This window comes from Myotis myotis, unplaced genomic scaffold (genome assembly GCF_014108235.1).
Source record: "Myotis myotis isolate mMyoMyo1 unplaced genomic scaffold, mMyoMyo1.p scaffold_m19_p_1, whole genome shotgun sequence".
Taxonomy (NCBI): domain Eukaryota; kingdom Metazoa; phylum Chordata; class Mammalia; order Chiroptera; family Vespertilionidae; genus Myotis; species Myotis myotis.
In genome coordinates, this window is record NW_023416313.1 from 56635160 (window position 1) to 56651209 (window position 16050).

The 16050-nt window shown below is 39.9% G+C and overlaps 1 pseudogene; it reads right to left on the bottom strand.

Annotated features, from left to right (window-relative positions):
- Positions 1-11088: 11088 nt before the first annotated feature.
- LOC118679088 lies at positions 11089-14179 on the bottom strand (annotated as a pseudogene).
- Positions 14180-16050: the final 1871 nt, after the last annotated feature.

Consider the following 16050-nt stretch of genomic DNA (forward strand, 5'->3'; position numbering starts at 1 on the left):
TCTCATTGTCTCTGCTATCAGGATGCTTACAATCTAGTGGGGGAACAGATAATAACCAGATCAACAAAGAAATGAAATGATATATACATGCAATGAAATATTATTCAGCCTTAACAAGGTACAAGGAACATCATGCTAAGTGAAATAAGTCATTCACAAAAAAGACAAATAGTGCATGATTTCTTATTTATGAAATCCTAGAGTAGGCAAATTCATAGAAACAGAAGTAGAATGGTGATTTCCAGAGACCGGGGAAAAGGGGAAAAAGGAAGTTGGTATTCAATGAGTACAGAATTTCAGTTTTGCAAGATCAAAATGTTCTAGAGATCTGTTGCACAACAATGTGCATGTAGTTAACAAACTGTACTGTACATTTTAAACGATTAAGGTAACAAATTTTATGTTTTGTGTTTCTTGCCATAGTAAAAAAATAATTGAGAAAATCTCAGCCAATTAAAAGTGTTGTTAAGAAGATAAAACAGGATAACAGGATACTTAGAGGCAATGCTATTTTAGAAAGCCTGTGTGAAGACTTTTGAGCTAAGACTTGACTGATGACAGGGATCAGTCATGGGAGTGAGGGCAAAGGTCATGAGGCTGAAACAAATTTGCTCCATTCAGGAAAGATGAGCAAGGTAACATTCAGAGGGCACACAATGAATTTGTTGAGGAAGGCAGACACTAGATTTTCTAGGGACTGGTGTGCTATGGAAAAGAGACTGCGTTTTATTTAAATGTGACAGAAATTTATCAGAAAATTTTAAGCAGTGGATGATATGGTCTGATATACAGTTTTAAAAAGTCAGCTAGCTAAAACCAGGAAACATTCATAAAGGTAAATACAGAAGCACCAGTTAGAACACATTTACACTGGAATACAGTTGATGGTGACATGGACTAGAACTCAGAGTGAGGTTGTCAGAACTGGAATATGGTTTGAGGTAACAACAACTGGATTTATAGATGGATTAGATGTGAGGGGTGTATAAAAAAGAATTAAAGATGACTCCAGCGGGGGAAATTGTAAGAGAAAAAGATTTGGGTTTGAGGGAGTAAGAAGTTAAAGGTTCAGTTTTAGCTTGTTAAGGTTGTTTTTTTTTTTTTTTAAATCTGTATTAAGATATAATTCACATACCATAAAATTCAGACAACATCTAGAGTGTACAATTCAAGGATTTTTTTTAGCATATTCACAGAGTCATGCAATCAACATCATAATCTAAGTTAAGAGCGTTTTTATCACTTCAAAAAGAAACCTATACCTATCCTGCCTCTGGGCAACCACTAACCTATTTTCTGTCTCTATACATCTCTCCAACCTTGGCATTAAATATTAAGCGATGCTATACAGTGTGGCCTTTTCTGGCTGAATTCTTTCACTTAATGTAATGTTTTCAAGGTTCATTTGTGTTGCAGCAGGTATCAATCAGTACCTCAATCCTTTTTATTGCTGAATAATATTTCAGCATATAGATATACCTCATTTTGCTTATCCATTCATCTGTTTATGGAAATTTGGGTTATTTGTTACCTTTAGCTATTATAAATAATGCTGCTATAAATACTCTTGTACAAGTTTTTGCTTTGGACATATGTTTTTATTTTTCCCTCAGTATATAACCAAAAGTGGGATTGTGAGATTAAATAGTATCTCTATATTTAACATTTTGAGAAATCGCCAAACTATTTTCCAAAGTGGCTGCACCATTTAATAGTCCCACCAGTAATGGGTAAGGGTTCTAATTCTTTCACATTTTCTTGTCAACACCTATAACTGTCTGTATTTTCATTGTGAGCCATTCTAGAGTGTGGGAAGCAGTACCTCATGGTTTTGATTTGCATTTCTCCAATGACTAATGATGTTGAGCATTTTTCATGTGCTTATTGGCCATTTGTATATCTTCTTTGGAGAAATGTCTATTCAAATCCTTTGCCCATTAAAATTTTTTTTTTGTATTGCTGAGTTGTATGGCTTCTTTATATATTCTAGGTACAAGCTCCTTGCCAGATATATAATTTGCAAATAATTTCTCCTATTCTTTGGGGGTATGTCCACTTCTATGATAGTATTGCTTGCAGCACAGTTTTAAATTTTGATGTATTCTAATTTATCTATTTTTTTCTTTTGTCATTTTTGCTTTTTATTTTTTTATTTTATTTTATTTTTTTTTATTTTTTTTTTTTTTTTTATTTTTTTTTTTTGGTTTTTGGTTTTTAGTGGCATACTTAAGAAATGGCCAGGTTAAATTTTAATGACTTACTAGACATCCAAATTGAGGTAGCAAGTAGGGAGTTGCATAAGAAGCTGGATTTCAGAGGAGAGATCAAATTGGATAGAAATTTCAAATCAATGTATAGATAGTATTTAAAACTTTGGGAGTTGATGGGATCACTCAGAGAGAAAGAGACCGTAGAAGTAGAAAAGTCCTGAAGGATAAAGTTTATAATCATCACAGATAGCACTGGGTTGAGTGTGTGCCCTAGAGTACTGGGTAAACTACCAATTTTAAAAAAACCCAAGCAGCTAAGTAAACACTAAGACTGCCCTGTTAGGTGTAGGGCAGGTAACTTCCCCAAAGAGCTAGTGAGATGGTTTCCATGTTGTGGCCATTACAGTGAAATAGACTTTTCTGAAATAAATGACAACAGGGTTTTATCCACATGTTGTTAACTTCCTAGAAAGTTTCTAACACTGAGATTACTCCGCTGCTCAAAACCCTGTATAAAATGTGCATACTGATCAAAGGGGCAAACATAATTCAATCCAGCCTGTTTAAGCTAACAAATAATTTAGTAGAGAAAATCAGAAGCTCAAAGAATCATTGACAGGTCTGAAGAAATAGGCATCGGGCTAAATTAGCAGGACCCATGTCCAGAACCAATCACCCACTCGCTGGTAAGCCAACCATTGCTGCCGCCTCTGACCCCAGAGGCACGCTGCAGAACTTGCCTCCAGTGGGAACTGCCACCGTCATTTCTGCCACAAGCAAGACATGAGATGCCAGGAACTCAGCTTCTCTAAAATTGCTGGATGCCAGGTACTCAACTTCAAATCAGCTTTTACTGCTACCCCCTATAGCAAGCTACTCAGCTGACATTTGCACCAGGAAAATAAATGCCTACCATGTTGCATGTTTTCTCACATTATGAATTGAAACCTCACGTGGGTGCATCTGATTGGTGGGACCAAGGCTGTTTGCTTGCAGATCCTAGATGCCTAGGATGGTGGAAAAGGAGTGTTCAAGATTTTATAATGAGAAGGCAAAACTCACCTTGGAGAAACTCATGAAATGAAGAGGATATTCAAAAGATAATGGGGGACCACGCTTGAGCGGTCTCCACTAGAATGTGCCATGTACACTTACAGCACTTTGCTATTATCCAGATATCATCTAATTGATACATGTTAGTTAAAATTCCTCAATTGTGAAGTGACAATTTCTCACTTAAATATAACACATTTTGAACTATATTTGTGAATTCACAAGTTTACCAGCTATTTGAATTTTTTTTTAGAACAGGCCTCAGAATTGGATGGGAAGTTGGTATGCATATGGAATGTTCTACTCATTTTAATATACATGACCAACTCAGTGACCTTACATTATAGAACATTAATAATGTCTCTTCACAGAGATAGAAATTTAATGATGTTAGTCATTTAATGAGTTCTATGTGCATTATTTTTGTCTGTGAGATATCTGACAAAGAAAAGTCACCATAAAGATACAGTACTCACCATTAATTTATTATAAATCTTTAAAATAGCAATTTAATGGGGATTGAATAAAACAATAATTTTGCTTTGCTTAGCCATTGATTTTTGTTTTGCTCATCTTTATTGAGATATAATTTACATGAAAGTAAATTATGTTTGATAGATTTTGACAAACATATTCACCCAAATAATCCCCAGCTGCAATCAAGGTAGAGAACTTTTTCCATAACCCCCCAAAGTTCCTTCATGCCCCTTTATATCATCCCCACTTTTCAGCTATATGAATCCACTAATCTACTTTCTATCACTATAAATATTGATTATTTCAAATTACCGAGGCATCATTTACATACAAGATACGGCATCCATTTTAAGTGTGCAGTTTGCTACAGTGATTGATTTTCAAAAAGTAAAATTACTCTCTAATGCTTTGCTCTTGAATTCTCAGCTGTATTTATTCAACTTAAAAAAAAAACTTACCAATCATTTGGTTATATATAGGAAAGCATTAAATAAGTTCTCTTTAATGTCATACACACGGATTCACACAGAATCACATTCTGTACACAAGCTCCTGTGATACCACAATATTCTTGATTCGTAAACTATTCTTGAAAAATTTCTGATACAAAAGGCAGAGAAAGCAGATATAAAACTAAGCTACTGATTTAAAACCAAGCTATTAGCTACTGCCACATACCCATGAATTATAAGGTCACTGAAATATAGATATTATTTATTTATTGTTTAAAGTATTACATATGTCTCCTTTTTCCCCAATTGTCCGCCCCCCCCCGCCACTCCCACCTTGCAGCACAAGCCCCACCGCCCCAGTGTCCTTGTTGATTGGTTATGCTAACATGCATGCATGCAAGTCCTTTGGTTGATCTCTTATCCCCCCGACCCGACCACCTCCCTTGCTTTCTCTCTGAGGTTGGACAGTCTGTTCAGTGTTTCTCTGTCTCTGGATCCATTTTTGTTCATCAGTTTATGTTGTTCATTATAACACATATATGAGTGAGATCATGTGATATTTATCTTTCTCCAACTGGCTTATTTTGCTTAGCATAATGCTCTACAGGTCCATCCATGCTGTTGCAAATGGTAACAATTCCTTCTTTTTTACAGCAGTGTAGTATTCCATTTTGTAGATGTACCACAGTTTTTTAATCTACTCATCTGCTGATGGGCACTTAGGCTGTTGCCAAATCTCAACTATTATAAATTGTGCTGCTATGAACATAAGGGTGCATATGTCCTTTCTGATTGGTGTTTCTGGTTTCTTGAGATATATTTCCAGAAGTGGGATTAGTAGGTCGAATGGGAGTTCCATTTTTAATTTTTTGAGGAAACTCCATACTGTTTTCCACAGTGCTGCACCAGTCTGCATTCCCACCAGCAATGCGTGAGGGTTCCTTTTTCTCCATATCCTTGCCAGCACTTGTCGTTCATTGATTTGTTGATGATAGCCATTCTGACAGGTGTGAGATGGTACTTCATTGTTATTTTGATTTGCATCTCTAGGATGATTAGTGACTTTGAGCATGCTGGGTCTTCTATTTGTCCTCTTTCAAAATGTGTCTATTTAGGTCCTTTGCCCATTTTTTTTTATTGGATTGTTTATCTTCCTTTTGTTAAATTGTATGAGTTCCCTGTAAATTTTGGAGATTAAACTCTTGTCAGAGATAGCATTGGCAAATATATTCTCCCATGCGGTGGACTTTCTTGTTTTGTTGATGGTTTCTTTTGCTAGGCAGAAGCTTTTTATTTTGATGTAGTCCCATTTGTTTATTTTCTCCTTAGTTTCCATTGCCCTAGGAGCTGTGTCGTAAAGATATTGCTATGACATGTGTCTGATATTTTGCAGCCTATGGAGTCTTCTAAGATTTTATGGTTTCCCATCTTACTTTTAAGTCCTTTATCCATTTTGAGTTTATTTTTGTGTATGGTGTAATTTGGTGATCTAGTTTTATTTTTTTGCATGTATCTGACCAATTTTCCCAACACCATTTATTGAAGAGACTGTCTTGACTCCATTGTATGTTCTTGCCTCCTTTGTCAAATATTTATTGAGCAATTGGGTCGATTTCTGGGTTCTCTGTTCTGTTTCATGGTCTATATGTCTGTTCTTGTGCCAGTACCAGGCAGTTTTGAAACAGTGGCTTTGTAATATAGCTTGATATCTGGTATTGTGATCTCTCCAACTTTGTTCTTCTTTCTCAGGATTACTGCAGCTATTTGGGGTTGTTTTTTATTCCAGGTGAAGTTTTGGAGAGTTTGTTCTGAAATATAGATATTAATGGTATTCCTAACTAATCACTCCTATAAAATTATTTTTAGGAATGTAAAGTATAAATCTTTAGTAAACAAATGAATAAATAAATATACACAGTTAGTGGCTTAGTTTGATGTGAGTGGGAGAGGTGGATAGAGTACATGTTATCCAGGGAATTTCACTAATGATACAATTCTGAAAAAGCTTATTTGAAGCTATTAGCATGTTTTATGAGTTATTGATTTCTAAATGTCTTCCCAGTTTGGCAAAAGAATCGGGTCTTAGAGGACAATGGCAGCTAATCCTTTTTGTCAGGTAAGATGGGTAATGGTTTAAGCATAGTCCAGCTCCCTGAATGTGAAGTGACTAGAATGGTTTTCCATGGTGTGGTATCCCAATCTACATGTGTGCTATAGTAATAAATGCTGGGAGCAAATTACTGTAGTTTAGACATTTGGAGCTCCCGAGAAAATTTTCAGGAAGGGGCTCTCAAACCTTTTAAAATTTGCAAAATAAACAAGAATGGCAATTGTACAATCAACCAATAACCATTGAATGATCTGTCAGTTCCTTTTAACAAACATGTATGTGATACTCTGTATGGAGCACCACTTATGCGGATGAAGGAGGGCCTCTGCTTTTGAGTTCCTACTTCAGACAGGCAGGAGAGAGAGGAAATATTAAGTAAATAACTGTAACATGGAGTGTGAAGTTCAATGAGAGAAATGTATCTAGACTGTCATGGCAGCAGGGATAAAGAACACTGGATTTAGGCTGAGAGAATAAGAAAAAGCTTTCCAAAGGTGATGATATTTTTGTTAAGTCAAGGAGGATCAGCAGAAATTAGCCAGAGTAAGTAGAGTCTATGTGGCTGTATTCCTAAGAAACCTCCCATTATTAAAAGTCACATTATAACTGCTGCAATGAAAGAATATAGGTAGAAAAAGATAGCTAGAGATCTTCAAGATTATAATAGTAAAGTTTTTATTCTTCTGCAGAGATTTTAATAATGACAATATCTCTATTGTACAGGGGTATGTTTATAATATAAATAACAATCAAAAACAAAATTAAAATGGGCAACATCAAAACTAAACATTTTTGCATTTGCTCTTTGTCCACACAGCCTGAATTCCTTCTTTTGTTGAGTCCTGACTTCACAACGATGCTTGCAGCATTGATCACAACTGAAAAAGATTAAAAAAAAAAAGACCCCAACAACAGAAGTCCAAAGAAAGATGTTGGCAGAGCATCTGGCCATGCACTCAAAGCAGGCATGTGTTTCCATGCTTTGCACGAGTCCCCTCCTGAGCTTTTAATTCCCAATAGAGATTGACTTGCAATCAATAATAGTTTACACAATGCAAAGTAGGTTTCATACTTAATTGATTGCATTATCTCTGATTCCCATTATAAAAGCTTTTTCTGTTGGAGAAATGCCTGAAGTTTGGTGTGACTGGAGCAAAAATACATCTGGGGTAATTTATGAGAGTAAGGCTGGACAAATAGCCAGATCATGGCCTCTGTCTGCCACGTTAAGATTTTGGATTTTATCCTGAAAGCAATGAAGGGTGATTGGCTGATGCATTCCAGGGAGGGTTGAAAGATAGCATAAGATTTGAATTTAGAAAAATACCCCTGGCGGCAGTGTGAAGTATAGATTAGTGTGTCAGGGAGTGGTGACAGAGGCCATTAGGAGGCTATCAGGATAATGAGGGCCTAAAGTAAGGCAGAGGAAAGCAAAGGAAGGAATAATTCAGAGAGATAAGAGCATTGAATAATTTTACTTAGTGACAAACCGGATGCTCATGTGTGGGGCAATGTGAATGTGCGTGGCACTGTGTGTATCAATGTGAATGATTGGGTACGGGGTGTCTACATTACCTCCTATCCTCCTGATTTAGAGCTACCAGGTGAGATGCAAATGATAGGAGAAGAAGCAGGAACAGGATTCTTCCAGGGGAGTGGTGGAAGAAGATGGCTCATTTACGAATTTAAGGTACATATGGGATATCTAAGAGAAAAGACTCAATAGGTAGGCCTGAAAATCAGGGACTTAAAAGCACAAATACAGAATTTTAGGAAATAAAATTCAATTTCCAATTTTAATCAAAATAAAACATACACGTAGTTAAAAGCATAAAATCTTCCATAATGGCTTACAAAAGACCATGATTACACGTGGCAATAATCAACTTATTGCCTGTCATGTCCAAATCTATCCCTCATTGCCTGCTGTACAAGCTGTCTCCAGCCTGGAGCAGGGCTGTCACTCTCATGGTTATATTCTAGAAGACCTTGTGATTAGAAATAACTGCAAACTCTTAATAATCTCAATTTCTTATACTCCAGCCTCTATTCTGCACCTCCTCTCAGCTCAATGCTGCCATCCTTAGACCTCCCCTGGGACCGACAGGTCATTGATCCACTACCTTTTACTGTCTCTCTCCTTGGGAGACCTCCATTCCCTTCTTACCCAGTCTAATTCATGGGTAATCATAGCAATCTCCCTTACATTTACTCTTGACTCCCTTGCCCCATCTCTTCCTTCATTGTACTACTGCTTCACGAAATTACAGTTGGGTCAAGTCCTTCTTTCTCTGAGCCTACAGCCATGCAGTTCAGCATTTCTGGAGAAAAACTTGCAACACGCTAACTGGTTCACAGTTCAGTATGTAAACCTCAAGTGGGTCCTTAATGCTGCCAGGCAATTGCAGCAGCTCATTCAGTCTCCCATACAACTACTTCACCTTTTTCTTTCGCCCTCAAGCCTATAACCCCTTCTTCCCCGTTGTCACTCTCAACTTCCTCACCAAGACAATGGAAGGAATGAATAGAAAGCTTCCATGAAATGTCCACCACCATATCTGCCTTCCTGCCTATTAGCTCAGTTATGCTCTAGCTTAAGTCAGCCTATCCACTTGTGCACTTGGTCCTTTTCCATCTTGCTATAAAGACATTTATTTAGCAATTCCATCTTCTACATAGTTTCTTTGCTCTCTACTAGAGCATTTCTATCTCCCAGAACATCTTTCATATAAAATAATATCTTCTCCTGGCCTCAGTCTCTCAATAGTTAACCCTTTTTCTTTAATCCCTATTACTGTAAAACTTCCGAGAAGAGTTATCTACATTGGCTGTTTTCATTTTCTCTTCTCCATTTTTTTCTTCAACTCCTTCCAATCAGAATGGTTCCCCCAGCATTCCAAAGAATTGACTCTTGTCAAGGTAACCAATGATTTCCATTGTTATGAATTACTAAATCTGGTGGCCAATTCCCAGTCCTCATCTTGTTTTAGCTATCAGCACATTTGACAGGGTTAATTATACCATTTTTCTTGATTCAGTTTCTTCACTTTGTTTCCATTGTATCACCATATTTTGTTTTTCTTGGACCTCACTGTTAACTCATTCTGTCTCCTACTCTTCTTCTCTCTAAACTTGTCATGTTAGAGTGATCTAGGATTGAGGACTTCTCATTCCTTGATTCACTTTTTTTTTTTCTATCTGTATTCACTAAATTCTGCCATCTAGTATAAAGCCCATGGTTTCTCCTGAACTCTAGATTCATGAATACAACTTCCTACTAGATATCTCCACTTGGATGTATATTGGAGATCTAAATATGAGCATGTTTAAAGACTAAACTACTAATACTCTGTCCTCTACCCTGTCTTTTCACATTTTGATTGATGGCAATTCTATCTTTAGGTTTAGCTGCTTAGGTCAAAATTTTTGAAATTATCTTTGACTTCATTTTGCCTCCAATAGCCCATATACAATTCATTAAAAAATCTTTTGGCTCTGCTTTCAGATATATCCAGAATACACAGTCCATATAATGGTCTCTGAGACCCTAAACACTCTGGCCCTCTATTATCCTCCTGACCTTTTTCATACTGCTTTCTAATTCCACTCCATAAGGGAAGGCCACGTGGGCCTTTCTGGTGTCCTTCCAACATACCAGGCATCTTTCCATATAAGGGGCTTTTTCCCCCCAACTCTTCTTCCAGCTGTTCAGCTCGTTTCTTTAAGTCTTTGCTAAAACATCACTTTCTCAAGAAGACCTACATCAAGCAACACTCTGATCCCTATGCCCCCCATCTTCCTTAGCCCAAATATACATCTCAGATATGAGAACTTTTCCCTTAACAGCCTCCTCTTTTATAATTTCTATTTCTCAAATAAAAAATATGCAAAATATATCGAGGCAATATATTTATTCTAAAACAATTTGTACAGATATATTTTGTACTTTTATGTACATTTAGCTAAAATGAGATATGTTGTATAGTTTACAATTCTGAAGAAGCTTTCTTGAAATGTAATAAAAAATACCAATGATGTAAGACTTGGGTACTATGATAGAGAAAATTTAAGAATAGAAATGACTAAGTAATATTCCGTTGTATACATGTACCACATCTTCATCCTTCTTCATCGAAGGACACTTTGCTTGTTTCCATGTCTTGTCCACTGTGAATAATGCTGTAATGAACATGGGTATGCATAAATCTTTGCAAATAAATGTTTTTAATATTTTTGGGTAGATAACCAAAAGAGAAGTTGCTGGGTCTTATGGTAACTGTATTCTTAATTTTTTGAGGCCATTTGTGACAACATGGGTGGACCTTAGGAATATCATGTTAAGTGAAATAAGTCAGACAGAAAAAATTAAGAACCTTATGATTTCACTCATATGTGGTATATAAAACTGAGAGCAATAAATGAACAAACAAGAAAAACATACAAAAACTGATAGACACAAACAATAATATGGTGGTTGTCAGAGGGAAGGGGTTGGGAGTAGAGAGTAAAGGGGGTCAAATATATGGTGATGGAAGATGATTTGACTTTGTATGATGGTCACACAATGCAATATACAGATCATGTATCATAGGAATGTACACTTGAAACCTATATAATTTTTTTTGGGGGGGGGGAGGATGCCACATTACTTTACTTGAAGGAATAGTAAAAATGAAAGACATAAGTGGATGTTTTAGTACAAGTTACAGAAAAGATAACTCCAACATGCACTTACTGCTTTGGTGACTAGGAAGTCACTCCCGTGCCCTGGAAGCCAGCCTAAGGCTTAGCTCTCATCACTGTCTACCAGGGTGTGCTTGTCAAAGAGATACTCTGCCATGCCAGTTTCAGGGCCTCCAACCTGTGCAAGTTGGTTATGTGGTCACCCAGTTCTTTATGGATTTCACTTGCTCATTCAGGTAGTGATTCTCAATGAAGTCACACAAATGAGGATCATTTTTGTCAGTAGCCTATTTGTGCAAGTCCAATAGTGACTGATTCATACTTTTTTTCCAAGTGTAATGCACTCTCCATTGCATTCAGCCCCTTCTCCCAGTCATCACAGTCTGGTTTCTTGATATCCTGAAGGAAGATTCCATCACTTCATTGGTTCTGCAGCTTCATCATTTTCTCAGCATGTTCTCTCTCTTCATGAGATTGGTGAAGAAAATATTTGGCAAAGTTCTTCAAAACCACATCATCACTGTCAAAATAGTAAGGTAGTAAGACATGCACAGGCAGACATAGGAAGCGTAGAGCTTCAGGTTGCTCTGGCGGTTGATGGCGGTCTCTGAGTCCTGGTGGTAGTTCTGGTGCACCTTCGAGGCGGACCCTGTCCTTGTTATGGGGCAGCTAAGGAGAGGCAGCTGTGCAGCATTGGACTGGTGGCTGGGGCCTTGGGACTGTCTGAGGGCGCTGGGCAGCTGGCTGAGATGGATCTAGCACTGGGTTCCATCTAAGCACTGCTGAAGCAGGAACAGGGTGACTTTCCACAAAGACTCAAAACCTATATAATCTTATTCACCAATGCCACTTGAATAAATTTAATAAAAAAAGAATGAAGACCCCCCTAAAACAGAATAAAGATGAATATTGTCCAAATAATAACAATGGCTGTCATTTATAGGAAACTTTCAGTATTTCAGCTACTGTGAATAGCTAATATTTACTGAGTAAATGTCAGGCATTGTTATAAATGCTTTACATCTACACTAATAAAAGAGAAACATGGTAATTGGCGTACGACCACTACCCTTCCCATTGGCTAATCCCCCTGTCACTCACAGAGTAGGGCCAAGATATGCAAATTAACTGGCAGCCAAGATGGCAGCCAACAGCCAGGCAGCTGATGCGAACAGGGAGGCTTGCTTGCTTCAGTGACTGAGGACTCCAACGTTCCCCGCCTGACTTGCCGGCCTCTCAGCTGCAACTCTAAGCAACTATGTTGCGAATATAGAAGCTAAAAAAACCCCAGAAACCTGCTTTACAACTATGTTGCGAATATAGAAGCTAAAAAAACCCCAGAAACCTGCTGGCTTCAGCCAGCTGGACTGCAACATTGCATCAAATACAGACGGTAAACAAAGGCCAGAAACCTGTTTTCAGCAGCCGAGGCCTCAGAGCTAAAGCTGGCCCAGAATAAAAAAAAAAAAAAAAAAAAAGGAGCGGTTGGGAGCTTCAGTCCCAGCCTGAAAACAGCCCTCAGTCCCTCAGCCAGACTGGCCAGGCACCCCAGTGGGGACCCCCACCCTGAAGGGTGTGTGACCAGCTGCAAACAGCCATCATCCCCTCACCCAGACTGGCCAGGCACCCCAGTGGGGACCCCCACCCTGATCCAGGACACCCTTCAGGGCAAACCAGCCAGCCCCACCCATGCACCAGGCCTCTATTCTATATAGTAAAAGGGTAATATGCCTCCCAGCACCGGGATCAGCGGAGCCGCGAGGCCTCCCGGCACCGGGATCAGTGTGACAGGGGGCAGCGCCCAAACCCCCTGATCGCCCTGCAGCTCTGTGTGTGACAGGGGGCGGCACCCCAACCCCCCCCCCGCCCCCATGGGCCCTGTTCTGTGTGTGATGGGGTAGAGTCATAACCTCCCCATCTGCCCTGCCCTGAGTGTGACAGTGGCGGCGCCCCAACCCCCTGATTGGCCCTGCTCTGTGCGTGACAGGGGGCAGCGCCCCAACCCCCTGATTGGCCCTGCTCTGTGCATAACAGGGTACGGAGCCCCAACCCCCCTGATGGGCCCTGCTCTGTGCGTGACAGGGGGCAGCGCCCCAACCCCCTGATTGGCCCTGCTCTGTGCATAACAGGGTACGGAGCCCCAACCCCCCTGATGCGCCCTGCTCTGTGCGTGACAGGGGGTGGCGCCGCAACCTCCCCATTGACCCTGCCTTGAGTGTGACAGGGGGTGGTGCCCCAACACCCCAATCGGCCCTACCCTGAGCGTGACTGAGGGTGGCATCGCAACCTCCCAATCCGCCCTGCTCTGTGCATGACAGGGGAAGGCGCCCCAACTCCCCAATCGGCCCTGCTCTGAGCCCGACCAGGGGCTGCACCTAGGGATTGGGTCTGCCCTCTGCCACCCGGGAGCAGGCCTAAGCCAGCAGGTCGTTATCTCCCGAGGGGTCCCAGACTGCGAGAGGGCACAGGCCAGGCTGAGGGACCCCCCCTTCCCCCGAGTGCACAAATATTTGTGCACCGGGCCTCTAGTACTATGTATATGATTTAAGCCACCCAGCAATCCCCTAGATAGGTTCTAATATGTCTCCTCCTAGTGGCTGAGTGGGGAAGAGCATGAAAGGGGGAGGTGGGCAAGTGTGGAAGCAAGGACATATAGGCTTGGTAATTGTTCTCCGTCTTTCTAATTTTTTCATCCCACTCCAAGCTTTCACTTGAGAATCTGAAGAAATTATAGATCAAGAGAGAAGGGAATGGAGTTAAAAGAAGTTTTTTTTTTTTTTTTTTTAAGAGAAGTGAGAAACATTGAGACAGAAACCATAGAAAAATTCAGAGAGTATTCCAGGGGGTTAAGTTTAATGACTGCTACCATCTTTTGTCTCTAATAACTGCAAATGTTCACCATATGTAAAGCTTTTGTAAGTGGAAATTTATCCCAAAATTTTGGAAATAGGGAGAAGGTCCAGCCTCCTGAAGCAAAGCAAGAAATAGAGTGAGCAAAAATCTACCCAGAGACACACCAGTGAACCAGGGATAAGGGGAAAATGAAAAGGGTTAGCAAACTAGGGTCTTGTGATGAGCACAATTTTGCCACTCACATGGGCATTTTCTGTTCAACCTGCTAAACCTTGTTACTGTCAGACATTGAGCATACGTGAGAAGACTGGGAGATAGCAGCTCGTTTCATGCTCATTCATGATTCTCCTTCAACATGGCAAAGGTAAAGGAAGAAAATCAATATTCTCATCCTGGACTCCCCTCTAACAGGCTTCCCCATGTTAAATTTAGATGCAAAGAGCCCAGGTCCTTTTGGTGACAAGGAAAGGATCTGATCGCAGCTTCTGATATCCAAAGTTGTGAAAGGGATATTTGAATACATATTTCATCTTGACACTCCTTCACCCTGTGGCTGCACTTCCTGGGAAGGGACTGCTGCTCCAGTAATGATCAATCAGTAACTGACTCTTTCTGTAATTGGAAAGGCAGCACAAGTCTGAGAACAATGCCGCTTCACAGACTTTTGTTTATGGAGTGTTTTGTCATAATTTAAAATGTTTTCCCATAAACCCATGAGGTGGGTTATTGTCACTGCCATTCTAAAGATGAGAATGTGGAGCTTGAATAACTCTACAAGGTTATAAGAGAAGTTATTGGCTTAGGATGAGAACTCAACATTTCTTGTTTCACCAGATTATTACCTTGTGAGTCACATAACTACAGTGACAAATGGAATGACCAGAGATAATGGGCTAAGAAGTGGGACAGGCATAGAAGTCCATTGATGCACCAAGCTGGAAGATAAGGGGGCCATTACTCATGCAACAAATGCAGTCTGTGCCATGCTTTTAAGCTACGCAGGACAAGTAAAATGAAGCTGTATTTTTTCTTTATTTTATTGCTGTTGTTATTTGTGCTGTTTATACTACTTGAGTACTGTTCTGACTTTTAGGTGTGTCAAGTGGCTCCACTGTGGCTCCTATCACTGGTAAAAACCACCAAAGTAGAGTTTGATATTCTCATGATATGTCATGTTTCCATGCCATATTTCACATTCAGATGGCCAATGGTGGGTGGATAATTAACCAGGTAAATTCAGATTTTTTTATTAATCCTCACTCGAGGATATTTTTTTTTCTTTAATTTTTGGAGAGAGTGGAAGGGAGGGGGAGAGACAGAGAGAAACATCAATGTAAGACACATCTATTGGTTGCCTCCTGCACCTGTCCAATCAGGTCCATGGGCTGGCGTTCTATCCACTGTGCCAAACCAGCTAGGGCTGCAGAAGATTTTTTAAAAATATATGTTTTTATTGATTTCAGAGAGGAAGGGAGAGAGAGATAGAAACATCAATGATGAGAGAGAATCATTGGCTGCCTCCTGCACGCCCCCTACGGGGATCGTGCCCACAACCCAGGCATGTGCCCTTGACGGGAATCAAACCTGGGACCCTTCAGTCCACAGGCCAACGCTTTAATCACTAAGCCAAACCAGCTAGGGCTGCAGCAGAATTTTTAACAACTCATTTTACCTTTCTTTTCAGAATCTTAGCAGATTTATTGCTCTATGGAGAGAGAAGGACATTGAGGGTGAGAACAAAAGAGACCAGTCCTTTTTACTTGATTTTCTGAAGAGGTGGTGAACAAAAGGAAGGCTTTACATACTAGGTATGTGAATCATAGAGGAAGCCTGAGGTGGGGGTCAGAAGGGAAGCTCAGGCTTTCTTTTCTTTTCTTTTTAAAAAATGTATCTGTATTGTTGAAAGTATTAAAGATGTCCCCCATTGGCCCCTCCCCACATTGACCCTCTAAGCTCAGGCTTTCTGACCCAGAGAAAGGAATTATTTTTCTCAGATCCGATACTGAAGATTTAAAAGGAAAGACCTCGTTGTCCCATTGCAATTGCCACCCCATCCAGGAACCACAGGATTGAACAGAGGCGTGCGGAGTGGTGATAGCTCTACACAAAACAGACTGAGGAATGGCCTCTGAGCACTGACAGCAACACAGCTGGTGGACAGACACGGACATGACTAACCTGTAAGGGAGTAACAGCTCTTTTAATACCACGT